Source organism: Odocoileus virginianus, chromosome 29 (genome assembly GCF_023699985.2).
Source record: "Odocoileus virginianus isolate 20LAN1187 ecotype Illinois chromosome 29, Ovbor_1.2, whole genome shotgun sequence".
In the NCBI taxonomy this organism is placed as follows: Eukaryota; Metazoa; Chordata; class Mammalia; order Artiodactyla; family Cervidae; genus Odocoileus; species Odocoileus virginianus.
The window spans coordinates 11,654,381-11,681,505 of NC_069702.1; the positions used below are offsets into that span (position 1 = coordinate 11,654,381).

Here is a 27,125-nt window from a genome sequence, read left to right on the forward strand (position 1 = left end):
AAGCCCGGGTGTCCCACACTTCAACTCAATTCTGACACTATCCACCCAGACACAGTGTCAGAGTCTACAGGTCTTAAGGGCTCAGTCCCACAATATTGAACCTGCTTCAGACGCTATTCTCAAGTCCAGGTCTTTACCTGTGCTTCTGACCTAGAGGCTATAAATCAGAGGTTCCCAGGACCCCACCTAGGGTTCAATTAATTTGCCAAAGTGGCTCACAGAACTCAGGAAACCAGCTTACTTACTAGGTACTGGTTTATTATAAGAGGATGTGACTCAAGAATGGCCACATGGAAGAGCTGCCTAGGGCAAGGTGTAGGGAAAGGGTATGGGGCTTCCATGTTTTAAAAACATGTTCACCAACCAGAAAGCCTTCCAAATCCCATCCTCTTGGGTTTTAATGGAGGTTTCACTATAGACATGATTGATTAAGCATTGGTCACTGGCATTGAATGCAATCTCCAGCCTCTCTCCCCTCCGCACATGTCTAGAGGGTAGGACCAAAAGTTCCAACTCTCTAATCAATTGGTCGATTCACCTGGCAACAAGCCCCCATCCTTGGGTGTAGTCCAAAAGTCACCTCATTGACATAAACTCATCAATTAGGAAATACCAAGGGTTTTAGGAGCTTGGTGCCAGAACCATGGGGCTTCCCTGGTGGCAGTAGTCAAGAACCTGCCTGCTGATGCAGAAGACTTGGGTTGATCCCTAGGTCAGGAAGATCCTCTGAAGAAGGAAATGGCATCCCACTCCAGCATTCTTGTCTGGGAAATCCCATGGACAGAGGACCCTGGTGGGCTACAATGGGGTCACAAAAGGTTGGACACAACTTAGTGACTGAGGACACACACACCAGAACCAGGACAAGGACCACAGGGGTCTTGGTCCTTTGGGGGCTGCTTATGGGCTTCCCCAGTGGCCCAGATGTTTAATAATCTGCCTGAAATACAGGAGACATGGATTTGATCCCTGGGTTTGCAAATTGCCAGTATCCGCTGGATCATCGAAAGAGCAAGAGGGTTCCAGAAAAACATCTATTTCTGTTTTATTGACCATGCAAAAGCCTTCGACTGTGTGGATCACAATAAACTGTAGAAAATTCTGAAAGAGATGGGAATACCAGACCACCTGACCTGCCTCTTGCGAAACCTGTATGCAGGTCAGGAAGCAACAGTTAGAACTGGACATGGAACAACAGACTGGTTCCAAATAGGAAAATGAGTACATCAAGGTTGTATATTGTCACCCTGCTTATTTAAATTATATGCAGAGTACATCATGAGAAACGCTGGGCTGGAAGAAGCACAAGCTAGAATCAAGATTGCTGGGAGAAATATCAATAACCTCAGATATGCAGATGACACCACCCTATGGTAGAAGGTGAAGAGGAACTAAAGCCTCTTGATGAAAGTGAAAGAGGAGAGTGAAAAAGTTGGCTTAAAGCTTAACATTCAGAAAACTAAGATCATGGCATCTGGTCCCATCACTTCATGGGAAATAGATGGGAAGACAGTGGAAACAGTGTCAGACTTTATTTTCGGGGGCTCCAAAATCACTGCAGATGGTGACTGCAGCCATGAAATTAAAAGATGCTTACTCCTTGGAAGGAAAGTTATGACCAATCTGGATAGCATATTAAAAAGCAGAGACATTACTTTGCCAACAAAGGTCCATCTGGTCAAGGCTATGGTTTTTCCAGTGGTCTTGTATGGATGTGAGAGTTGGACTGTGAAGAAAGCTGAGCGCTGAAAAATTGATGCTTTTGAACTGTGGTGTTGGAGAAGACTCTTGAGAGTCCCTTGGACTGCAATGAGATCCAACCAGTCCATCCTAAAGGAGATCAGTCCTGGGTGTTCATTGGAAGGACTGATGCTGAAGCTGAAACTCCAGTACTTTGGCCACCTCATGCGAAGAGTTGACTCATTGGAAAAGACCCTGATGCTGGGAGGGATTAGGGGCAGGAGGAGAAGGGGATGACAGAGAATGAGATGGCTGGATGGCATCACTGACTCGATGGGCATGAGTTTGAGTAATCTCCGGGAGTTGGTGGTGGACAGGGAGGCCTGGCGTGCTGCGATTCATGGGGTCGCAAAGAGTCGGACACGACTGAGTGACTGAACTGAACTGAACTTGTAAGATCTCTTGGAGAAGGAAATGGCCTCCCACTCCAGTATTCTTGCCTGGAGAACTCTGTGGATGGAGGAGCCTGGCGGGCTACAGTCCATAGGGTCGCAAAGAGTCGGACACGACTGAGTGACTGAGAACAACAACAAAAATACCATAGACTAGTGGCTTATAAACAGCAGACATTTATTTCTCACAGTTCTGGATCAAGGTGCCCACATGGTCAGTTTCTGGCAAGGGGCTCATCCTGCCTTGTACCCACAGCCACACTCTCACTGTGTCCTCATATCGGGGAGAGAGGTCATCTCCTGTGTGTTTTCCTCTAAAGGCATTAATCCCAGTCACGAGGGCTCCATCCTCATGATCTGATCACCTCCCAAAGGCCCCACTTCTTAATACTATAATCCTGGGGGTGAGGATTTCAACATATGAATTTGACGGGGTCTCATTCAGTCCAGAGCAGGTCTCAGCTCTGTCTTGAACCTCTGTCTTCTCTTTTCCTTCACTCATCTATTCACTCACTCGGTGCACTTGCAAATCACTCAGTTGGATGCTGGAGCCTCTTTGATGGTAAACATGAGCCAGGTACAGTCTGTACCTTCATCTTGCTCATAGTCTGCAGGGACTGTGTGACCTTGGACAGGTCACTCACCTCCATGAGCCAGTGTCCTCCTTGGGGAGGAATGCTCGCAAGTCTCAAATCCCCAAGCTCCACTCCATCATAAATTCCTCCAAGGGGACATCTCTGGCAGACAGTGACCAGTTCAGCATGTCCCCAGAATGAACACCTAACACATACCTGTCCATGCTGTTATTTCTGCTTGCTTCTGCTTTGTCCTCTAGTAGGTCATGTCTTATTGATGTGTATGTATACTAAGCCCAGAGGTTTCAAGTTGATTCACTCATTCAGCAAATATTTAGAAAGCTTGTCCTCTGGGACAGGTGTTGGGCTGGTGGCTGTTGGTCATAAGCTGAGGATTTCAGACTATTCCCTGCCCTTGGGGAGCTCACAGGAAAGTCAACTGATGAATGATCAGCATGATGGGGTAAAGGTAGGGCATTGTCCTAGAATAGGGGGTCAGAGATGGTTTTCTGGCAGAGATGACACTCAAACTCATGTCTTGAGGATGAATAGGATTTATCCAGATGGGGGAGTGGTGGAGAGAGACAGAGAGAGAGAGAGAGAGAGAGAGAGAGAGAGAGAGAGAGAGAGAGAGAAGCAAAATTGGGAAGGGTGTTCCAGGTGGAGGGAACAGTATAAGTGAAGGCCCTGGCATTTGTTGAGAGGCAGAAACCCTAGGGGACCTGGAGTACCGAGAGGGAGAGGGAGGTGCTACTGGAAAGGTAACACACCTGAAGAGTGAGTATACTGAAGGGTGAGCAAGATGAGGAGGCTCAGTGGAGACTGTAGACCTGTCCAATGAGGGTAGACAGGTACTGCTACTATTTCCCCGACAGGTACTTAACTGTCTCTTGTGTGTGCTAGTCGCTCAGTCGTGTCGGATTCTTTGTGATCCTATGGAGTGTAGCCCACCAGGCTTCTCTGTCCATGGAATTTACCAGACAAGGATATTGCAGTTGGTAGCCATTCCCTTCTACAGGGTATCCTCCCAACCCAGGGATGAAACCCAGGTCTCCTGTATTGCAGGTGGAATCTTTACCATCTGAGCCACCAGGAAAACCCCTGCTTGACTAAGGTGATAGCATTTACAGTGTCTAACTGTGTCAGTCATGTCAGACTCTTTGTGACCCCATGAAATATACAATCCATGGAATTCTCCAGGCCAGAATACTGAAGTGGGTAGCCTTTCCCTTCTCCGGGGGATCTTCCCAATCCAGGAATCAAGCCTAGGTATCCTGCATTGCAGGTAGATTCTTAACCAGCTGAGTCATATCCAATTTTCAAGAGAAGCTACAAGTCTGAATTTTTATGTCACATTTCTTGATTTTTAAATAACTGAAAATTGTTTGGGTTTGGGTCAGCCTGTGGGCCATTTTTCACATACTTTGATGGGGACTTGTGTGCTTATGGAGGTTTATCTTTGTGGAAGAACAATGAGAAATCCTTGACAGGTTGAAGTAAGGCAATGACAGAATAAGATGAGCACTTAAAAAAAAAGACTTTTGGGGAAAGGACTGGATCCCAACAAAGCCCAGGGAAATTACACTGGTCCAGAGGTGAGATGCTGGGAGCTTGGATTAGAGTGACAGTGGTAGGTAAGGAATGGGTGGATGAGATGGCTTAGGCAGTGATGGGATGCAGGGCCCGAGGGAAGAGGAGTCAAGGATAATTCTGGGTTCTGGCATATCACTCAGGTAGCATGGCAGTAGCAGATGCTAAGATAGGGAGCCCTGGAGGAGAAGCAACTCTTCAGAGAATCTCTGAAATGAATTGCCCAAGTCACAGAGCAACTTAAAAGCAGAACTGATTCAAGACCCAGGTACCTGGGCTCCCAGGAGGGGGTTGCCTCTCCTGGCAGTAACAAAGCTCACAAGCACGATGCTGGCCAAGGAGTGTGGCACCCATGCCCACTTTCTGACCCCAAGCCAGCTGAGAAGGTAATGCTATTGGTCCTTGTAGACTGTCTTTTCCCATCAGATTGGATTTATTTCAGATAGTCTTGGAGGATATGTGAGTAACTCAGTGAATGTCTTTTTTTGTTATTTTTCTCATATTCGTGCTCAGGAAAGATGGATTTCGGGCTTCTAATACAGGAAAGGATGTCAAATGGGAAATTTTCTTTCATCTCTTTGGGGATTTGCAATACTCCAGCCAAGTGAGATCTACAGTTATTTCACTAAGTGTCAGCATTTCATTTTCTTTATTTTAATCGAATTTCATTTACCTTCAAAGAGACAACCAAGTTTCTAAAAAAGAATTAAAGAGAGAAAAGCTGTGCTTCAATGCAGGCAATTGCTCTGAAAGGCAGAGGCTGGAGGAAGTAGCAAGAAGGCTTTTAGAACAGACGCCAGAAGGCAAGAGAGGGAAGTAAATGTAGGAATGAATGCTGGTGCCCTGAATTTAATCAAAGATGCATCATAAAACACTGTGGGATTGAACATTGATGTGACATTTTATATTTCCAAAGAATATTTCAAAAAGCATATTAATTAGCCATTTCTCCTAAAATGATAAAGAAGAAAGGAACTGAGATAAAAATTGTAGGCAGAAGTGTGAGGAGATATGGGAACAGCTTCAGGCCATGAATTAATGGTTTCATATGCCTGGGAGAGCATTCGTTCCGGATGAGGATCAGGCCAAGAAAGAAGTAGGAGCTTGGGGTTCATCAGTGCTCCAGTGGGGACACACTTCACACACGACTTACGTCCAGTTTGTTCCTTTATACAAATATTTAGTGCTTAGCTTGAAACACTTGGGAAATACAAAAAAGGAAATAAAGCAACTTGAAATTCTGCCGTGTTAGGGAAGACAGCTACATCTATTACTGTCTATATTTCTATTCATCTGTTATGCAATAGAGACAAATTGTGTTTAACTTCGTGTTTTGCTTTTTAAAAAATCACCATACTATCAAAGTCATTTCTCTCATAAATCCATTTTCAGTGTTACTTTATATTCCATCGCAAAGGTGCACTGTAACTATTGCCCAATATTGAATGCTTTTGCTGTTCCTGAGTTTACACTAGCATCAACCATAAGGAAACAGATATTTTTCATAAATCTCTCAACTCCTTTCTTTTAACTTCCTTGATTTTTATGATTATGTTGCATCCATATCTATTCTTCCACAGTATAAAAGAAATTGATAAATAAAAATATTTAAATGTCTATATCTCACCATTGCTAGATAAATATTTTAACAGTTTTAAAGGCTTTTTCCCATTTTTTAAATTAAAAAAATTTTTTTTAATTGGAGGATAATTGCTTTGCAGAATTGTGTTGGTTTCTGTCAAACATCAACGTGAATCAGTCATAGGGAAATATTTGTTTGATTTTTGGGCTGTGCCAGAGCTTAGTTGCAGCATGTGGGCTCTAGTTCCCTGACCAGGGATTGAACCTGGGCCCCCTGCACTGGAAGTGCAGAATCTTAGCCACTGGCCAACCAAGGAAGTCCCTTCCATTGTTTTTTAATCAGATAAATTTATACACAGACATAAACAAACACAACATTTGGTTCATTACATTCATAACCTTTTGCAAGCCGATTATTTCACAACACAATGTTGTGAACAAGTCATTAAAATAATTTGTCAAGATAATTTTAACAGTTGTACATTATTCTGAGTTGCCATAATTTGTTTCATTATTCTTTTATTTGCTGGACATTTTGATTGTGTTTATTATTGAAACACTGAATTTTTAAACTTAGGATGAACAATCTTCTACATAAATCATTATTCAAAACTCTATTTGTGTGGTTTAGCACCCTAAAAATGAAAACAACAGTTCAAGGAATATACATTTATCTAAGGCTTTCAGGCATATCAAATCTTTCTCCAAAGGCCACCTCGATTTGCTTTCCCACCAGCAGCGCACAAGAGCACACTGTGTCAATATGCCTTTGTCATCCGTAGCATTTAAATAACTCGAGTATTTGATAGGCAAAAACAGTATAGTGTTGCTTTAGAATAAATAGTATTTTGTGTTTCTGTGCTAATTAACAAGGTTGGATTTTTCATAAGTGCATTGGTTTTCTGTTGGTGCCGTAACAAATCACCACAAATGAGATGGAAATTTATTCTTGGACCCCAGAAGTTCAAAACTGTTGCAGAAAGGGGGCCTCCTTCCAGGGTCCAAGAGTGGGCTCCTGTGTAATAATCAGAAATGAATTGTCCAAAGAGACACACGTGCTGACAAAACAAGAGACTTAATTGGGAAGGGGCGCCCGGGTGGAGAGCAGAGGGTAGGAGAACCCAAGGGAACTGCTCGGCCACGTGGCTCACAGTCTCGGGTTTTATGGTGATGGGATTAGTTTCTGGGTTGTCTCTGGCCAATCATTCTGACCCAGGGTCCTTCCTAGTGGTGCAGGCATAGCTCTGCCAAGATGGATTCCAGTGAGGAGGATTCTGGGAGGTTGGTAAGACTTACAGGCTGGCATCTCCTTTTTCCTTTTGACCTTTTCTTAATTATTCCTGTTGGTGGTAGCTTGTTAGTTCCAAGTTCCTTACCAGGACCTCCTACTGTAAGATTACTCTTGCAGGTGGTTGCTGTTGGATCTGGCCAGGGCAGGCAGTTTCGGTCAGTAGTTCCCCTAAAAAAATCAGTTTCACTGGGATGAAATAAAGGTGTCAGAAAGTCTGGGCCCTTTTGAGGAGGAGGAGTCTATTCCTGTCTCTCCCAGCTTTTGGTGGAAGCCAGCATTCCTTGGCTTGTGGCTCCATCACTCCAATCTCTGACTCTGTGATCACACTGCCTCCTCTTTTCCTTTCTTTGGTCACATTTCCCTTTGCCTCTGTCAACTGAAAAAAAAAAATCACAACCTAAAAGTTGAGAGCTATAGTTTATTCTGCGGACTTTCTTAGAACTTCAAGCCGGGGAGATAGCATCTCAACCTGAGAAAGTTGCTCCAAGGAGGCAAGGAAGGAGCTGAAATATATAGTTTTTGCAACAAAGGGCAGGAAGTAGAAACATCAAAAGATTATTGCTAATTAAAGAAAACCAGTTGTCCCAAGGTTAGGAATTTAGCGCTCTTCTTTGTATGGGAAGATGGAAGACTGTGGGCTCACTGAAATCATTCCTTTGATATGCACCTCAGCTATCTGGGGTCGATACCCTGTGTTTTCCCATCCTGAGTTTCCTCAGGGTTTACTGTCAAAGGTGGCTGCAGTCCTGAAGATGGCTAGATGGTGGACAGTCCTTGTTTCTGTTTCAGGTTCCCTCAGGGCTCACTGTCAGTGGGATGGCTGCATTCACTGATGGCCATGACCTCCTTTATTTACTGATATGGCAGGCATCATTCTTAGTTCATGCCTCCTTCTTATAAGAACACCTGTGATTGCAGCCCATCCAGATAACTCAGGATAATCTTTCCATCTGGAGATCTTTAACTGCAAAAAAATATTTTGCCACATAATTTGATATGCACAGTTCCAGAGATTAGAATATGGGTGTCTTTGAGGAGTTCATTACCGATGCTAATGACTCTCTTAGTAATTTTTACCACCTCTCTTGCTTTTAAGGATATTAACCTTTTGATGTATTCCTAGCATATATTTTTATGGCTTGGCTTGTTTTTACATTTAGTTTCCTTTTTATTTTCATTGTGTGGATTTTAAAAATATATCTTTAAATATAACGAAGTCTTTCTTTTCCTTTGAGATTTCTTCCAATGGTTTTTATCTTAGAAATTCCTTCTTAGGAATACAATAAATTTTTTTTTTTAATTTTTATTAGTTGGAGGCTAATTACTTTACATCATTACAGTAGTTTTTGTTATACATTGAAATGAATTAGCCATGGATTTACATGTATTCCCCATCCCAGTCCCCCTCCTACCTCCCTCTCCACCCGATCCCTCTGGGTCTTCCCAGTGCACCAGGCCCGAGCACTTGTCTCATGCACCCAACCTGGGCTGGTGATCTGTTTCACCCTAGATAATATACATGTTTCAATGCTGTTCTCTTGAAACATCCCACCCTCGCCTTCTCCCAGAGTCCACAAGTCTGTTCCATACATCTGAGTCTCTTTTTCTGTTTTGCATATAGGAATACAATAAATTTTTATCTGTATTTATTTGTGGGTCATCTATGGTATCAGTTTTTACATTTAATTCTTACAATCTTTTGACTTATTTTAGAATGTGGTATGAAGCATTTGCACCTATCTTTTTCCCACCTCTCTTGCCACTTTTTCCTAAACTACTCTTTAACTCAAACATTTCCTCTGTTGACTTTTGAGGTTTCTTTATTACACATTATATTCACAGCATACATGAGTTTCTGCTTCTGGGCCGTCCACTCTGCTCCTTCATTTCTATTCTAGTGTCCACACTTTATTTTCACGATCATAAGTTTTTTATATGTTTAATACTGTCCCTCCTAGTGTTGGTTTTCAAAACTGTCCTGGAAACATTCGCTTGTATATTCTCCCATGGGAACTTTATTTCCTCATTTTCAATACAAAAAAGTCTTTGAAGCTGTGACTGGAATTGTGTTAAACTGTTTGAACCCAATTAAGATTGTTTTTCATAACTCATTATTTCCACTGAGAAACACATGATGCCTACCTCTTTATCTAGATTTCCTTATTATCACTCAGCTATTTTTATTGCTGTTGTATTTCTAACTAAACAAAAGGGGGATTAATTTTTTTGTTAATTATAGTTATCTTCTATCTTTTTGCTGCTCCTGGAGTTTTTTTCCATTACGTTTGGTTGTTAACAAAATGTATGGGAAAACTACTGATTATATATGTTAGTCTGGAACTCTCTTTTATTTTCTTATACTTTTTGGCTGCTTATTTATCTAGACAATTCAAATGAGTGATTACTGATAGCATCTGTAATGACTGACAATTCTGTCTCTTCCTTTCTGATAATTAATCTGTCCTTTTTTTTGTTTTACTGACATTCATGTCTAATTGCATTGACCAGGCTATGCTAATAATGTTGACTTCAGGGGGCATCTTTTTTATTTTTCTGTTTTATTTGAAATACTTACTGTGTTTCATCATTAATTTAAATATGTTAATTTTTCAATCTAAGATGGATATTATTTATCTTGGTTAGGAATTATATATCTCATCTTAGTTTCTGTAGACTATCAGCAATGTGGAAAATATCTTCTAGTTTTTATTAGGCTAATGATGCCTCTTTGTTACCTGACAATCAATTATTAGATATGGCATACTATTAGAATGCCTTGTGTTAAACCATACTCACACCCCTGGGATATATCTTTATTGGTCACTATGGAACATTTTTTAAATGTTGTTGAATTTTATTCATTAGTGTCTTATTTAGACTTATATACTTATAGCCAGAGATGAGATTTATCTAGACTTTAAATGCTTAATCTATATTTAAAAAATCTCTTTTCATCTTTTACTCATTCTCAGTTCAGTTCTGTCACTCAAGCATGTCTGACTCTTTGCAACCCCATGGACTGCAGCATGCCAGACCTCGCTGTCTATCACCTACTCCCGGAGCTTGTGGAAACTCATGTCCATCGAGTCAGTGATGGACAACCATGAGTCAACCATCTCATCCTCTGTTATCCCTTTCTTCTCCTGCCTTTAATCTTTCCCGGAATCAGGGTCTTTTCAAATGAGTCAGTTCTTCGAATCAGGTGACCAAAGTATTGGAGCTTCAGCTTTAGCATCAGTCCTTACAATGAATATTCAGGACTGATATCCTTTAGGATAGACTGATTAGATCTCCTTGCAGTCCAAGGGATTCTCAAGAGTCTTCTCCAACACCAATTGCTTGTCCAGCATCAATTCTTGGGCGCTCAGCTTTCTTTATGGTGCAACTTTCACAGCCATACATGACCACTGGAAAAACCAGAGCTTTGACTAGATGGACCTTTGTCGGGCAAAGTAATATGCTTTTTAATGTGCTGTCTAGGTTGGATGATATCATATAACATTAGTAATTAAAGTATCAAAAGATCTCACTAGTAAAATCATCTCAACCTAGTCTTTTCAGAAAGAAATTCTTGGCGGATATTTTATCAGTTTCTTCTTTAATTAACAGTCTAATCTGTCTCCTTGTGTTGCCGCGTGGGCTTTTCTCTAGTTGCAAGGAGCAGGGACTACTCGCTAGTTGCAGTGTGAGGGCTGCTCATTTCGGTAGCTTCTTTTATTGCGGACCAGGGGCTCTAGGGCTCACAGGCTTCAGTAGTTGCAGCACCTGGGCTCAGTAGTTGAGGCTCCCGAATTCCAGAGTACAGCTCAATTGTTGTGGCACACAGCCTTAGTTGCTCCGTGACATGTGGTATCATCTCAGATCAGGGATTGAACCTGTGTCTCCTGCATTGGCAGGCAGATTGTTTACCACTGAGCCACCAGGGAAGCCCTACATACAACTATGTTTTAATATCCTCGTGTCTATTCTTTATATCTTCTCTTTTGATTTAATTTTGTTTATTTGATTTTTGCTCTCTCCCTTTTAGATAACATTTTCAAAAGGTTGCATCTGATTTTATTTGCAAGGCTAAACCCTGTTATCCATTTTATTGCTTTCCAGTTTCATTGATTTCTGCTTTGTCCCATTCTTATTCATACATTTTTTTCTTTGAACACAGGTCTGCCGACATCCTGAAAATTTTAGTATGTCACTCTCGATGTTACTGTTTCTACATAATTTTGCATTTTGATTCCGTACTCTGAACAATTAATTAGAGTAATGTTTTCAGTTCCCAGTAGATGTGTCTTTGTTCTTGTCACTCACTGCGATTTTTATTTTGTTGTGTAAATGGAGAGTAACCCTTAAATTCCTCCGATGGGGAGCATGTTAAGGTTACTCTGTGGCTGGCTTGCAATTACCTTTTGTAAATATTCCATGTTTGCTTAAGAACAGTAGCTCTTTCTTGGCACATTATATGCAGAGCTACTATTAATGACTGTGATTTCATCACAATATTTATTGTTAATCTACAAAATACTAAGGCTCTCATACTGGAATTTCATGAGAGATTAAAAAGAGGAGAGAAAATATGATTCTATCATAGCAGAATGAACTCCAGAGGGCAGGTCACAGAGCTATAGTTCTGGTGTCAGGCTGCCTGAGTCTGCCTTCCAGTCCCACCACGCACAGCTGTGGAACTTTGAATAAGTTTCAGAACCTGTCAGCCGTTGCCTTACCTATTCAATGAAATTACAATGACATCTGGTTCGTGAGGGCTTTTGCAAGGCTTAAAGAAGGAAATAGATGTCAAGCACTTTAAAACAGTACCTGGAACTGATGCTAAATAGATGTCAGCCAAGATCTCATTTAACTCATGTAATAGTTCTTGGAAATAGATATTATTACTTTCTATGTTAAAGATTAAAGGTTCAGTCTCAGAGAGGTTGATAATGACCCCAAATAGCTACAGCAAGAAGGCGGGAGAGCCTCGTTGGAGCCCGAGCTTCCTGGCTTTGAAGCCGTGACCTCTGAGCTTCAGGACCTGCAGAGCGGGGCTTGCAGATGGGGAGCAGGGGGAGGCACCCCAAAGCTTAGAGCCCTGGCATCGGAAGTCAGGCAGTCATAGGCCATCCTCTTCAATCTCATATTTTTCTTACGTGGACCCAGATCCTGAGTATATGACAGCACTTCTTTTCTATAAGCTTTTCATCTTGAACTCTCTGTACTTCATCCAAGCCCAGGAAGAAAGGACAGTTTGATTCTTATCAAAATATGAGAAGACACATATTCATCCACGTTAGAGTAGTTGCAAACAGTCCAGCAGCATTTTCACCTTATGAGACTCTTCATGTCTCCAGTAACTGAGAAATCACATCTTTTCTCTTTGAAATGAAGAATCTCATTTGGGGCATGGCTCAGATGTTTTCTGTAACTGGAGAAAATGTTCTGGTGGGCTGGGAGCAGCAGCAGGATGAATTTCCTTTGATGGGAACTAGGAAAAAAGAAAATTAGAGACTGTCACCTCTGCATACTTCCTGCCACTTCAGAGTTCCTCACAGGGTGATGCCCAATCTCCTTCAGACAACCTTCTGAGCCATGAATTTTCTCTTTTAGATAATTCAGGCTTTCTGGTGGGGCAGTGTGGGTCCCATTAGCTTCCTGGCTCGGCTCTAATTCAGTCTTCTTCTCAAACAATAGGAAAAAGAATTGTTCCTTAGCTTCTGTGTATCTTTGTTAGTAAAATGGGAATAAGTGTGCACAGCTCACTTGAGTGGTGAAAATTAGATGTAGTGATACACAGTTCTCAGGACTTGCTCCCTAATTAGTTCCATTTGGCTTCACTCCGTGCAAGGTATATGCTGGACCTCTCGCCGCATCACCTCTCTCCTGTGAGACGCTAGAGTTAGCCATTCCCTCATCAGTCTTTGGGCTTCCGAGGTGGTAAAGAACCTGCCCGCCAAGGCAGGAGACGTAGGAGATGCGGGTTCGATCCTTGGGTTGGGAAGATCCCCTGGAGGATGAAATGGCAAGCCACTCTGGTATTCTTGCCTGGAAAGTCCCCTGGACAGAAGAGCCTGGAAGGCTACAGTCCATGTGGTCGAAAAGAATGGGACACAACTGAGCACACACGCACTTCAGTCTTTTGCAAAAGCTACTCCTCTCTTAGGAAGTTGGCTGGGTCTGCTGTGGAATCAAGTGGTTGTCCATGCGATGGTCTTTCCCAAGAACTGAGGTCTGAGGTCTTAGTTCTTTGTATCATCATAGATCTGATGGTGGGGTCTGTGACACTGAGATGCTCCCTTAATGTAGAGGAAATGCACAAACTTTTCTTGACCTTGGAATGATGGATGCCCCAGTTCATGAATTTCTAATGCTTCTTTGCTCCTGAGAACACAAACAGACCCCCAGGCTTATCTGCTGTGATGTGTGTGGGCAAGCGGCAGGCCAGCGAGTACTGAACTGTGACTTTGGGCGGTCCCCTCTCCTGACCTCAAGTTCCTCGTGTCTAAAAGGAGGGGCCTTTATGGAAGTCACTGCAGGGCTCCTGTCTGCTCTGGCTGCTGTGTGATGGTTAATGCTCTGGGTGACGTGTGCCCCTGGGCTAGGGGCGCCGCAGCCCCCAGTCAGCTCAGCTGGTATCTCAGCCTGCAAGCAAGGAAGGTTGAAGGGATACAAAGATAAATTTAATTGGTCTTGAAGCCATGTCATCTGGAATTTTAAAGGCAGTCTCTGAAGCTTGCCTGAACTTTGTTATCTTGTCTTCAAGACAGCTTCAGGGAAAAACAATTAGCCCAGCTGCCCTCTGAGTAGGTGGCCTGGAGTGGGTGTTGGAGGGGAGAGAGAATTCCCTGAGCCCCCTGAAGGGAAAGATGGGCAGCTCTGGAGGTTTGCTTGGTCATAAGGTTCGTGCCCTGTGGTTTACATGGCCCCAGCAGTCAGGCTTCTCAGATGGTAAAGCATCTGCCTGCAATACAGGAGACCTATGGTTCGATCCCTGGGTTAGGAAGATCTCCTGGAGAAGGAAATGGCAATCCACTCCAGTACTTTTGCCTGGAAAATTCCATGGATGGAGGAGCCTGGCAGGCTACAGTCCATGGGGTCACAAAGAGTCAGACACAACTGAGCAACTTCACTGACAGCCAAGCTGGTATGCCTCGGAGGGAACAATTCAGCAAAGGTCAGGCAGAGAGCAGGGTCATTGCATCATCAGACCTGGGCCCCAAACTCCAAAAGTTCACATTTCCTATGGGTTTGTTTTACCTGTTAATTCAGGAAATCCATGCAATAACCCTATAGATTAGGTATGGTCTCTATCATCCCCTTTTCACAGATGAGCACACTGAGGCAGAGAGAGCTGTACAGATGTGCTCAAGATCACACAAGTAATGAGCTGTGGAGCTGGGGTTTGAAGGCAGGTTGCTAGAATCCCTGCTGTTTTGGCCTTGACCTGTCTCGGGCAGAACCCAGCTAAATAGAAATATTTATAAAAAATGCTCCCTACCCACAGCCAGCTCTTACTGTCTGGCTGGTCTATAACACGTTCTCTTCAACAAATCCTTCTGAACAGCACTGGTGCACCCTCATCACCTCCAGGAGTTTGGCCACTTCATCATCATCTCTGTCTCACGAGGCTGTTGGAAAGACAAGAGGAAGGTGGACCTGAAATGCCTTGTGATCTGCACATTGCAATACAAGTGTGCAAAGGGATCACATCACCTGCAGCCTCCGGGGCTCTTTGTGCAATGACATCCTCCCCGGGGCAGTGCCACCATTAGACCCATTTCTCAGATGGGGAGAACAAGTCTCAGGGTTATTCAGTGCCTGACTCTGGTTTGCACAACTGCTGAGGAGGTTGGTATACTCAGCTCCTGGCTACCAGGCCCAGCCCCATCACTTCCACCATGTAGCAGCCACTGTGTCTTGGAAACAGGTCCTGAGTCACTTCATGCGGACCCCACCATCACCCTGGGAGGAGGGTAAGCCTTACAGGGATGGTCTGAGGAGGCTCCTGGGGGCTGAGCCTCCGAGATGGCAGTTCAGTCCCATCCTGACATTTGATTTGCTCAACTGCCTTGTACTTGATGCCTCTGAACCCCAGCCCCCCCGGGAGGCTCAGGATGGTCCTGCATTCACACAGTGGAGTAGAAAGACCAGAATTTGCAAAATGTTTTCCGTGTGACGAGCAGTGGGCTTCATCCACATCATCTCACTTAAATTTGCCTCAACCTGGGAAGTAGGTTCTATCATCATCCCATTTTGCAGATTGTAAAATGGAGACTCAAAAGAGAAACCCTGTCCAGAGCTATCTGGCCAGTGATCTTGGACGTGATTTGAACCTGGGGAGGCATTAGGAGTGTGTTATCATATGTGAGACCCCCGAGCACACTGCTTGGTCCTTCCTTTCCCCTCGGTGAGGACAGGAGTAGCCAGTTCACCTGTCATCCTTAGAGCATGTGCCCTTCAACCAGAAGATTCACAGAAGATGCTATTGAATAAATGGGTCAAAGCACCTCCCCCATTTCCAGAGGTGTCATTCTATTTCAGGAACTGAGTTGAGTTCTTCACTGGTACTATCTGATGTGATCCCCAAAACACAAAACAATCCTCTAGGATGTGATTGCTATTATTACACCCATCTTGCAGATAAGCAAACCGAGTCTCATAGAATTTGGAGAACTTGCCCAAGGCCACCCACTAGCAGGAGTCCCGGCCAGGACTCAGCCCAGGCAGTCTGGCCCAGACCCTCACTTGTATCACCCTGTCTGCCTATAACCAAAGCCATCCAGCCCAGGACTCTCACTTTACAGAGAACCCCTGCCCAAGACCCAGATCACAAAGTATGGGGCTCTCTTGGGTCCTTCACCCAGAGTCAGCCTGTGGTCAGACACCCTCTAGTATCTGCAGCCAGCAGGAGCCCAGGCCATTTGGACTTTGTCTATTGATGATGTACTCATTCATTTGACAGTCACTTACTGAGTTCCTACTGTGTGCCTGGCACTATTCTAGGCTTTATCCAGAAGAAAACAAAACAGACAAGGGTCCCTGCCCTCATGAACCTTGCATTTTCATGAAGGACACAGATCAGAGACAAGTAAATATTTAAAGTCGGGCAGTGATGAATTCTGTGCAACAAAGCAGAGCGGAAGTGGTGAGGACAGGATTTAGATTTAGAAATACGGGTGGTTGGATGGTGCTAGAAGTTAGATGGATTAGAATGAGAGCTTGGGCCCCAATTCAGGCCACTTTAGCAGGGGGGAGGATATCTCTGGGGCCGAGATGCATATGAAACATGGGAGCCATAGAGATGAATTGCTGGGGGAAGAATCCTAGCCTTTTCCTAGAGATGCCTCTGCAGGAACCTCATCTAACCTGGCTTCGTTCCTCTCCCTGCTGGTCTCGGTTTCTGTATCTATAAAATGGGCACAATAATACACACTCCCTAGGGCTTTTTTTTTATTTGTTTGTTTCATTTTAAAAAACAATATTGTTTTATTACTAACAGGAGTGGCCTGCCTGGGTAGGTGGGTGTGCCGGGCTCAGGGTATGTGGGGGCTGTGAAGAGCAGATAACTGAGGCTGGAAAGAAAGGGAGTGGCCTGGAGGCCAGGCGCAAAGGTTCCTCCAATTTACTTCTGGCCAGAGGCGGACTTAACAAAGGATTCATGGCAAGCAATGGCCAGGCCACCAATAAGATTAAGAAATTCTTGGAAATCTAGCTACCCATCAGAGTCGAGGTCCAATCTCTTCATCATGCGGTCAAGGACACCAGGGTCCTTCTGGTTCTTTGTGAAGGCACCCAGCTCTGTATTCACGAAGATTAGGAACTCGGCCTTGGAGAGTGTGCTGTTGTTACCATCCCTTCCAGCATGCTTCTGGAAAACAGCAATCAGAGACTCGATGCATCGCTCAGTCTCCATAGGGCTGTATACTTTTGCCATGTCGGAGAGGAGCGAGGCGCGCGGATGCGAGCGGGGAGCTGTGTGGCCGGCACTGGGCAGTGGGCCAGGTCCCCAGCCTCCATCCCTAGGGCTTTATAGCATTAGAAAAGCTACTACATGGAAAAGTCTTATTGTCTAATTTTGTAAATATTAATAGTTGTCATCTGGCCAAGTAATGGATCCCGGGTTCAGCAAATGAAGCCTAAATTCCTCAGCTGGGCGCCCGAGGCCCCTGAACTGGGGCCTAGTCTCTCATTCTAATCCATCTAGCCTCTTGTTGTTCAGTCTCTAAGCCATGGCTGACTCTTTGCGACCTCATGAACTACAGCATGCCAGGCTTCACTGTCCATCACTATCTCCCTGAGTTTGCTCAGACTCACTCTGTTGAGTCGGTGATGCCATCCAACCATCTCATCCTTTGCCACCCCTTCTCCTCTTGCCTTCAGTTTTTCCCATATCAGGGTCTTTTCCAATGAGTTCGCTCTTTGCATCAGGTGGCCAAAATATTGGAGCTTCAGCTTCAGCATTAGTCCCTCCAATGAATATTCAGGGCTGATTTCCTTTAGGATGGACTGGTTTGATCTCCTTGCAGTCCAAGGGACTCTCGAGTCTTCTCCAGCACCACAGTTCAAAAGCATCAATTCTTGGCCGCTCAGCTGTCTTTATGGTCCAACTCTCCCATGCATACCTAACTACTGGAAAAACCATAGCTTTGACTACATGGATCTTTGTTGGCAAAGTGATGTCTCTACTTTTTAAAATACTGTCTAGGTTTGACATAGCTATTCTTCCAAGGAGCAAGTGTCTTTTAATATCATGGCTGCAGTCACCATCTGCATTGATTTTGGAGCCCAAGAAAATGAAATCTGATCCTGTTTCCACCTTTTCCCCATCTATTTGCCATGAAGTGATCTAACCTCTAGCCCCATTCAATTGCCCATATTTCCAAATCCCCCCTTATTTCCCCCACCATCCCAAAATCCTCCTGCTGTTCCCACACTCAGGTACCATTTTTTCTCTTTCTGTCTCTCAATCCACATCCTTCGGCCTTCCAGAAAGATCCAACTCCAAACTCCAGTACAGGAATATAACTGAACAGCCCTTCCGAAAATAGAAAGAAGCTGAACATCCCTTGCGCTTGGCCTGATGCTCCGGACAAAAGCTTTCGCTCGCTCTGCTGAATCCTCGTAATAGCCCTTTCCCATGCCTTTGGTCCTTTCTGGTAGCATCAGGACGTGCCCTTTCTTTGTGCTTGCCTCTGGTTTCATCCTGCCTGTAAGCCCATTAGGGGCTGGACCACTCTCATTTGGATTCACCTTCCTCTTTCCTGCACTGCCTGGTGTGGGGGAGATGATGCTGTCTGACTGAAGAAGCATTTCTGGAGGGAGGCTGTGCACCTCTCTTATGGGCTTAATTGGATGGAGGGGCCATCTTGGTCTAGTGGAAGCAGAGATTGTTTTCTTCCAGGCAGAAGGAATTCTTTTGTTTCTCCAGTGCCAATCTGCGTGGTTTAATGGAGTCTGAGCGAGCTGAGAAGACACAGGGCCCTGGGGAGATGAAAACCCCAGCCTCTGTACTCCCGTAATTGCATGAGGCAGATGTTGCTTCTGGCGGATTGGAAGTCTCAGTGCTTGGAAGAATAGGATTCCGCTCACGTGGAAATTGACCTCTCAGCTTCCCAAGCAGCACTCACTTACAAACATTCCTTTCTGTGTTTTGGACACTGAAGGGAGAATAACACCTAGTTAGCAGCCTGGGTCCCTGCCCAGGAGGACTTGGTGTTGACAATGACAGTGATTTGACAGAAATCCTCCCCCTCTCCATCCTGCACATACACACCCATCCATCAGACCCAGGCATGAATATTCAGGTTTCTGAGGCCCAGACCAGCTCTAGTTGTGAAGCTGAATCACAGAAAATGGATTTGAGCCTATAGACCAGGGATTTTACCATCTGGAATTCCAAAGGAAATTCTGGAAAAGTGCATGATTCTAGAAAAGTGCCCCAAATAAAACATATTCATGTCTCAACTTCATATTTTATTTGAAACAAATTTTAAATTTCTTTAGTCAAAATATTACATGCAAATGGTTTAAAAAAATGTAACACTACTCAGAGGCTTATAGGGCTTCTTCCCTGGTGGCTAGGTGGTAAAGAACCCGCCTACCAATGCAGGAGATGTAAGAGACGCAGGTTTGATCCCTGCATCCGGAAGATCCCCTGGAGGAGGGCATGGCAACCGACTCCAGTATTCTTGCCTGGAGAATCTCATGAACAGAGGAGCCTGACGGACTATAGTCTGTGGGGTTGCAGAGTCAGACACAACTGAAGCAACTTAGCACGCACGCAGGAGGCTTATAGGGGATGTAAGAAGGAAAAGAGGTCCATTTGCTTTACCCCCTTGAGCCTCTTTTATCTCTTTTAACTATTTGGTAATCCCCCTATATTTTAAAATGATTTGAGTCAGTTCCTTATAACAAACTATATCTATACATAAATAATTTGCTATAACACTATGTCCGGATTCATTCGTTTTGGACATTCTCATTGACATCTTATTGTAACAGTTGAGGTCCAAGCCCACACTTACACTATCCTTCCTCTCCTCTTGCTCTGTCCCACCGTGTAGTTATAGCACAGCTTCTTATAGCTCACTGGCTGATATTTATATCATTACGATTATGTACCCTGATGACTTTCCTTTCTCATGAAGCTTTTGGTTTTTCCTGGAGTTAATAATTCCTCCATCATTATTTCTTACATCTTTAGTTTTCTATGTGCCTGTGGTTGATCTTTTCCAAATGGTCCAAGATTAAACATTTGGCAGTCCATTTGCAAAATGCTCAAACATGTCACTGGCCGGCAGTGACTTTCCACGCAGCCAGCTTCTTGACTGAACTGGACTCCAGCATGTGAAGTAAGCACCAAGAGAAATTTACTGGATGCCGTGTTGATGGGCAGTCTTAGAAGTGTGTGCCGGTGGAGCATCCTTGAGGAGTCCTTTAACTGCCTTTGGTGCCAGGGCAGGACCCACAGGGAGGTGACATCTGAGCTGGTATTAAGGGAAGAAGGAAGAGTGTGCCAGGCAGGCCACCGGCAGTCAAGGAGCTTCCAGGGAAAGGGAATAGCGTACACAAAGATCAGAGGTGTCAGAGAACAGTCCTGTGAAAGAGCTTGAAACCACTGGGGAAGGAGCCACTGGCCTGCAGCCAGGGCCACATGGAATGCCTTGAGCGCCATGCTGAAGAGCTTGATCCTGGTGGCTTCTTTCCCTGACAACGTGTGGTCTCTCCTTCTTAGCCTCCTGGACAAAGGTCACAGCAATCTGCGGGGGGGCTCTTCAGAAGCCCAACCAGCCTTTTCTCCCGACCCCCCTGTGCTCACCCACACACCCACTCCCTGAATCACACACAGCCTGGAAGGAGGGATGTCCATGTGCCGAGTGGCTGAGGACAAGCAACAGTGCCAGAAAACTGCCCTCCTTTTGAAATCTCTGTGCTTCTTTTGACTTCAGTCTCCTCCTGACATTTAAGATATTTCAAAGATAAGGTGAAAATGTGAGGCTCTGAAAAAGCCCCCTTCTTGATGAAAAATGATGTTACCAAGTGGAAGCTCTCCCCATGAGAAGGCAGCGGGTAGCTGCTGGGGGCTGGGAAGCGCCCACCCACAGCATGCTGAGAGGGGTCCCAAGAAAGTGGATGATGGAGATTCACTGGGAAAAGCTAAAAAACACAGCCCAGGGCTCCATGCCAGCCCCCTACCCCACCTACTGCTCTCCCCCTGCTCAAACCTGCCTTGTCCTTCAGGAAACTTTCACAAATCGAATGCATGGCAATGTGAACAAGTTAAGGAAATGAGACGTTAGCATTGCTTTGAAAATCCAGCCCATGCCCAAAGCGCGCAGAGAGTGGAGCGAGCTCGGAGGTGGAAGGGATGGGACTGTACACACAGGTGCAGCCTAGCATCTCACAGATGAGCAGTCAGCGCCTGGGAGGGAGGGGTACCTCGCTTGTTTGTCAGTGGGCTCCAGAAAGAACCACCAGGGGTGTCTGTGTCCAGGGAGGGGTACCAGATTGCTGACAGACCCCCAAGGGGGGGAGAGCCTCCAAGGAGGAGGGACAGTGGCTGAGGAAACGAGATGGGAGTCCCTGGTTGTGGGTAGGCTGGTCTTCCACTCCCAGACTTCCCGCTGAGGTCTGAGAGGTGGGTTTCACACATTCAGCCCAGACACAAAGTCACAGGCTCAGAGCAGCAGACCTAACCTCAGAGTGAAGTGACTGAAAGTTGCTCAGTCGTGTCCACCTCTTTGTGACCCCATGGACTGTAGCCTGCCAGGCTCCTCTGTCCATGGAATTCTCCAGGCCAGAATACTGGAATGGGTAGCTGTCCTCTTCTCCAGGGGATCTTCCCAACCCAGGGATCGAACCCAGGTCTCCCACATTGTAGGAGGATTCTTTACTGGCTGAGCCACCAAGGAAGCCCAAGAATACTGGAGAGGGTAGCCTCTCCCTTCTCCAGGGATCTTCTTCCCAACCCAGGAATCAAACTGGGGTCTTCTGCATTGCAGGAAGATTCTTTACCAGCTAAGCTACCAGGGAATCCCAAAATATGTTAATAGCGAGCATGGAAGCCAAACACCAACCCTTTGGGACCTCATAGACTGTAGCTCTCCAGGCTCCTCCATCCATGGAATTCTTCAGGCAAGAATACTGGAGTGGATAGCTGTCCCCTTCTCCAGGGGATCTTCCCAACCCAGGGATTGAACCTGGGTCTCCTGCATTGCAAGCAAATTCTTTGCCTCTGAGCTACAAGGGAATTCCCTAACCTCAGCCCCACCCTTCAATTAGGATGGCCTCTTGTGTTGGTTCAGAACCACAGCAAAGGGAAAAAGGAAGGAACATCTCTTGGCTCCCAATCATGTGCCAGGTCCATGCTAGAATACCACCTAGTCAACCTCATAGCAACCTTGCAAAATAACTGTTAATTACTCTCCTCTGGGTGATTCCAGAGAGAATGCAAGGATGCCGAATTTGCTCAAGGCCCCAGAGCTAGTAAGTAGAAGAACCAGAATTTCAACTTGGGCCTAACACTGAAGCTGAGTGAGACTGTGAAAGGCCCGAGGTTGTGACCCCAGGTCATAGAGCTCATGGCTAAGGAGGCTGGTCCCTGACCACTGGCAGCCACACCTTCCATGTCCCCAGAATCCAGGTCATTGATAGGAAAAGTCCAAATCATGTTGCATCTTTGTGCATTTGTGAGCCTTTGAACAAACCACATTTTTTTTGTCTTCCTCTCTGGCAAACCCTGATCTGATCTCAGATGATTCGCAGTGAGAATTTGTAAGAAGGAGGTGGCAGACAAAACAGTGGTATGAGTGGGTCTGAACAACGAGACCAGAAACCAGGATGCTCCAAATAGAACCCAGAAGGCTGACAAAGGTATTAATAATGGGCTTCAAGTTCAGGGAGCATCATTTAGAGAGGAACGCTGGTTTAATGCCCTCAGGAAAGAGAAGGGTGCTTTCCGTAAGTATGGAAGCAGGGATATTGGACTGCCCAGGGCTTAGGAACACAGAGCTTGGTACCTCACTGCCCGGGGTGGGTGTGCCACTCTACCATTTATAAGATGCCTGATTATGAATGCATAACTTCTTGGTGCCTCGGTTTTCTCATCTGTCAAATGGGAGTGAAGCAGGGGTGTTGTGAAGGTGAAACAGAGTCACTCTGTGTGAACCACTCAGCAAGTTCGCACGTGCTTAGCACCAGCCTATCACTGTAGGTTGGCTGAGGGAGGCACTCTGCAGGTCAACAAACTTGAAAAAATGCACAGATTTCTCTCTGAAATAAGGAAGGGACAAGGTTGATTTCATGGAAAATTTTGCGGCAGGACTTTTAGCCCATCCCTCCACCTCTCCAGCCTCAATTTCCTTGTCTATAAAATGGGAATAATAGCTACTGACCTTACTTTCCAGATTGCTCAAGAACCAAGCAAGGCAGAAGACATTTGAACCCTTTAAAAAGCAGAAACCTATTTCAGGGAAGGAGAGGGAGCTGGTGTGTCTTGAAAGATGACCTCAGGCAGGTCACTTAACTCACATCTAGTACTTGGAACATCTCTCTGAGATGTGAATGTTATGCCCTGGGAGGGTAGTTTCACTCTTGTTGCTAAGACAGAGAAATACAAGGGTAATCATCCAGTCATGCTCTTGAGGTCTTTCATTGTTGAAGTCAGAGTCAGGCCATGAATATGTACCAGAAACAGCCATTCTCGAACAGCACACTTGCTGCAATGACCTGAGCATCTTAGCACCTAGTTTGCACCCCGGGGGTGTCAGGTGGTGTTGACTTCTGCAGGATCTGTTGGGATATGGTGACAGACAGGCCCGTTCTAAGATAGTGGAAGGCGGGGCAGACACAGCCAGGCACGTGGTCGCCACTCCAGGGCTCTGTAAGCTGCGGCCAGCGGGGTCTCCCTCTGGAAGGTGTTTGTGGGGACATCTAGGTCAAGGGTTCCATGGACATTCATTGACTAGTGTTGGTTGCCTGATGAGACTCAGCTTGTGACAAGTAACAAGGGACGAGCATCACCTTTTCGCAGTACATCCCTTTGGAAAGTGAGTGTCCCTTCCCGAGTGGCTGCCCCCGTGCCTGCTGCACCTCGGTTTGGTGGAGCCCGTTTCAGTACCAGCACGAACCACTGGAGCTGAGCTCGAGTGAATTCCGATGAATTCTGTGCAGAACTTTCCATAGAAGAGCAGGACTGGCTCAGCCTAATGTCATCTGCATATCAATTCACTATTCAGCTCGCAGCTGCCACGAGGGAAAGTGATGGCTATTGCTTTGCTTTGAGAAATGCGTGGTATCAGCGATAATGTCACAAAAGAGCCCCCTGCACAAATCAGAAGAGTCAGGCTCCCATTCAATCCTGCAGCACCCCCCCCCCCCAACCCAGGTTCTCATGTGAGCTTGCTTGATCTACTTCACCTTGCTCAATTTCAGTTTTCTCTTCTATAGATTGGAAATTATAATAACACTTTATAGGAGAATGTTATTCATGCTACTTTAGCCCTTTAATAGGATACCATGCTACTTTAGCCCTTTAAAAGGAAAGTTTTAGCATAGATAGATAGATAGATATTGGGTTGGCCAAAAAGTTTGTTCCATAAGATGTTATGTAAAGACCTGAAGAAATTTCTTGGCCAACCCAATATCTTACTTAAAAAGCAGGGATGTGTGTTATTTCATGGGTCTCCATCTTCAGCTGCAGCATCGCTTGCTGTACCTTTCTTCTTACCCAATATGCATTCAGACTGGAGGCATTTACTGAACACCTGCCAGGTGCCGGGTGTTGGAAAGAAACATAAAAGAACATGGCAGGGGGTGGCCCTGGGCTGCTCAGTCTAGTTTAGAGTGATGCACCTATAAAGAAATACATGCTACACAGGTAACGAGTGTTCTTGTGGAATTCTGCACTGGGAAGAGATGCCACCCAGAGGAGGAAATGCTGAAGCTGGAAGGATACACAGATGTTCTATGGATAAGAGCAGGCATCCCTGGGAGAGGAAGCAGCTTGTGCAGAGGCACAGCATCATGGAATCTGCTTGTTAGACTCAGAGACGCCCGTGGGTTGGCAGGACCAGAGCAGAGGAGCAGAGGGCTGGGGTCTCGCCAGTGGCAAGGCTGGAATCCTGGATGGATTCTCATCAGGCAGGGCTTTGTATTCCAGGCTAAGAGATTTGAACTTGATCCTGAGGGCAGTAGGGAGCTGCTGAAAGTTTCAGACAAAGAAGTAGCTTAGAATATCAGATTCACGTTTTAGAAGGACCACTCTGAGACTGAGGGGAATCCTAGGGAAGCGGGGGGATTTTGGGACAGTTTTAAGATGCTGTTGGTAGAATCAAGGTAAAAATGCTGTCAGAACCTCCCCTAAGGCATATGCTAGCAAGTAAGAAGGGGAGGAGATGCCCAGAGATTTCAGAAACAGCCAACAGGACTATCTTAGTGTAGGCAGCAGCTCAGATGGCAGTGGGATGGTTGTGAGTTAAAGGCAGGAATGGAGGTTCATCAGGTTTCCAAAGTGGACTTCTGCATAGATGGGGATGGCCCCAGCTGTGGTCCAGGGGCAGGCATGGGTGGGCTGGGAGGTGGTAATTATGGAACCTAAGGGTTACCAGCAAAGACGTCCACTGGGCAACTGGAAATGAGTGTGAGGAGCCCCCAATAAGAGTTGTGGGCTGGATGTGGAGATTTGGGGTCATGGCCCCATCCATGTGTCTTAAGTTGGGTTCCCCAGGGAAGAGACCCTGAGATGGGGATTTTTGAGTAGGAAGTTGGCTGGGGAGTGTTCTCAGATCAACACCTCCAGGTGGTAAAGGAAGGACTCAGCAGAAGGAGAGGATTAGCTGCCCTTAGTCACAGCAGAAGTCTCAGCCCACAGGTAGCTCTGGACCTGGGAGGGCCCAGGTACAGCGGAGGGAAGAGGAGGGAAGGGAGAGCCTTTGTGCCCCTGCACCAGCTAGCCTTTGGATGCAGTTTGCTCCTAAGGATGGGTGAGTAGTCTTGTGGAGGAAGCATCCTTCCAGGGCTTGTCTTGGGGGAAGGCAGGGACCCAGCTGTGGCCCCATAGCCAAGAACAGGCCTGGCAGGTGGAGGATGACCCCCTTGGTTCTGGGTCACACACCACTGTCTGCAGCAGGTGGAGGGGAGATGCTAGGCTCTCAATTGGTTGCCTCCAGAGCCACCCAGACAGCTTGAACAACCCGGCGCCCGAGCCACACATGCAGGCCAGTTAGCCCCAATCTCCACCTGTGGGAGACCAGGAACGTCAGTCATTTTCATAGGCCCACAGGCGATTCCAATGTGCAACCATGTCTAAGAAACATTGCCCTGAGGGCATGGCATCTCCTGAAGCCATGGAGAACAGAAAAGCGCGTTGGGCTCAAAGCCCTGGGGAGGGGCTCAGAGAAACTGGAGGAGAACCAGGAGAGGGGTGTCCTGGAAGGCAAGGGGCAGGGTATTCCACAAAGATGTGGTCCCTTGCAGCAAGAACTGATGTGGTACCATGCCTAGGGTGAGGGTGACCCAGATGCCCTAAAATGTACCTAGAATTTGACTTTAAAGTCGTTGTCATGAAAGGATGATAGACACAGAAGCTCCTGCGGAAGAAGAGTCTATGATTCACAGTCCTCCAGTGGAGGGGGTACGCCACCCCATGCAGGGCAAGGAAGCACCAGGGTTGGTCAGGAGCAGAAGGAGGGAGGGCAGGGTGTAGCCCAGAGACTTTATTGTGGCTTCCACAGAAGGAATGGGTGAGCCCGAGTAGGTAAGCATAGGCAAGCTCAGGATGGCATAGTCTGAATAGTTACAGTGGTCCCAGAACTACAGGGGCTATCTCTAGTTGCCTACTACCTGGCCCTGGGGTAATTTAGGACAGGGGATGTATTGACATGGTGTGTGAGAGTTAGACAGAGGAAGTAGTCCATGTAGGCTCTGGATTGGTTGGTTTGTATGTTAAAGGCATGCTCCCAGGCAAGTTATTTGCTAGGAATTAACTAGCCTAGGAGGGGAAGTATCTCCAGGATCAGTAAGGCTGCAAGATATCAGATCATCATAAAACATAGGAAATAAAAAGCATAGTTAATAGGCCAGCCCTGAGGGCCCTCAGCTTGAAGGTCAGAGAGGGGTGAGCTTCAGCCTCAACTCACCTCTTGGGGTGCTGGGCACAACTTTCAGAATACTCAGGAGCCTTGACCTTGGGTTCCTCGGGACTGCAGAGGAGAGGACTCTCCAGAAGAGAATGAGGCGCAAACTCCCAGGTCAGGGAAACTGTAGTGGCAGAGTGGTTGGTTCCAAGGATGGAACTCTACAGAATTCCCCTGAAAAGGCTCAGGAGGCAAGAATATCCATGAGAAACATCTGCCAGCCCCAGAGACCTGACCCAGTTCGTCACCACTGTTTCATCTCAGAGGAGTCAGACACTGAATAGAAGCCAGGGAATTGCAGGGGGAGGATGAAAAATGAGAAGCAACCATCATTCCC

General features: G+C 45.8%; 1 protein-coding gene and 1 pseudogene across 1 annotated transcript in view; one reads left to right on the top strand and one right to left on the bottom strand.

The window, feature by feature from the left end:
- The window catches only part of SLC2A9 (solute carrier family 2 member 9), a 204,662-nt gene that overhangs the window by 44,152 nt on the left and 133,385 nt on the right, over positions 1–27,125 (top strand). The gene's annotated exons all lie outside the window — the stretch shown is intronic.
- On the bottom strand, positions 16,598–17,121 carry LOC110137858 (protein S100-A11 pseudogene; annotated as a pseudogene).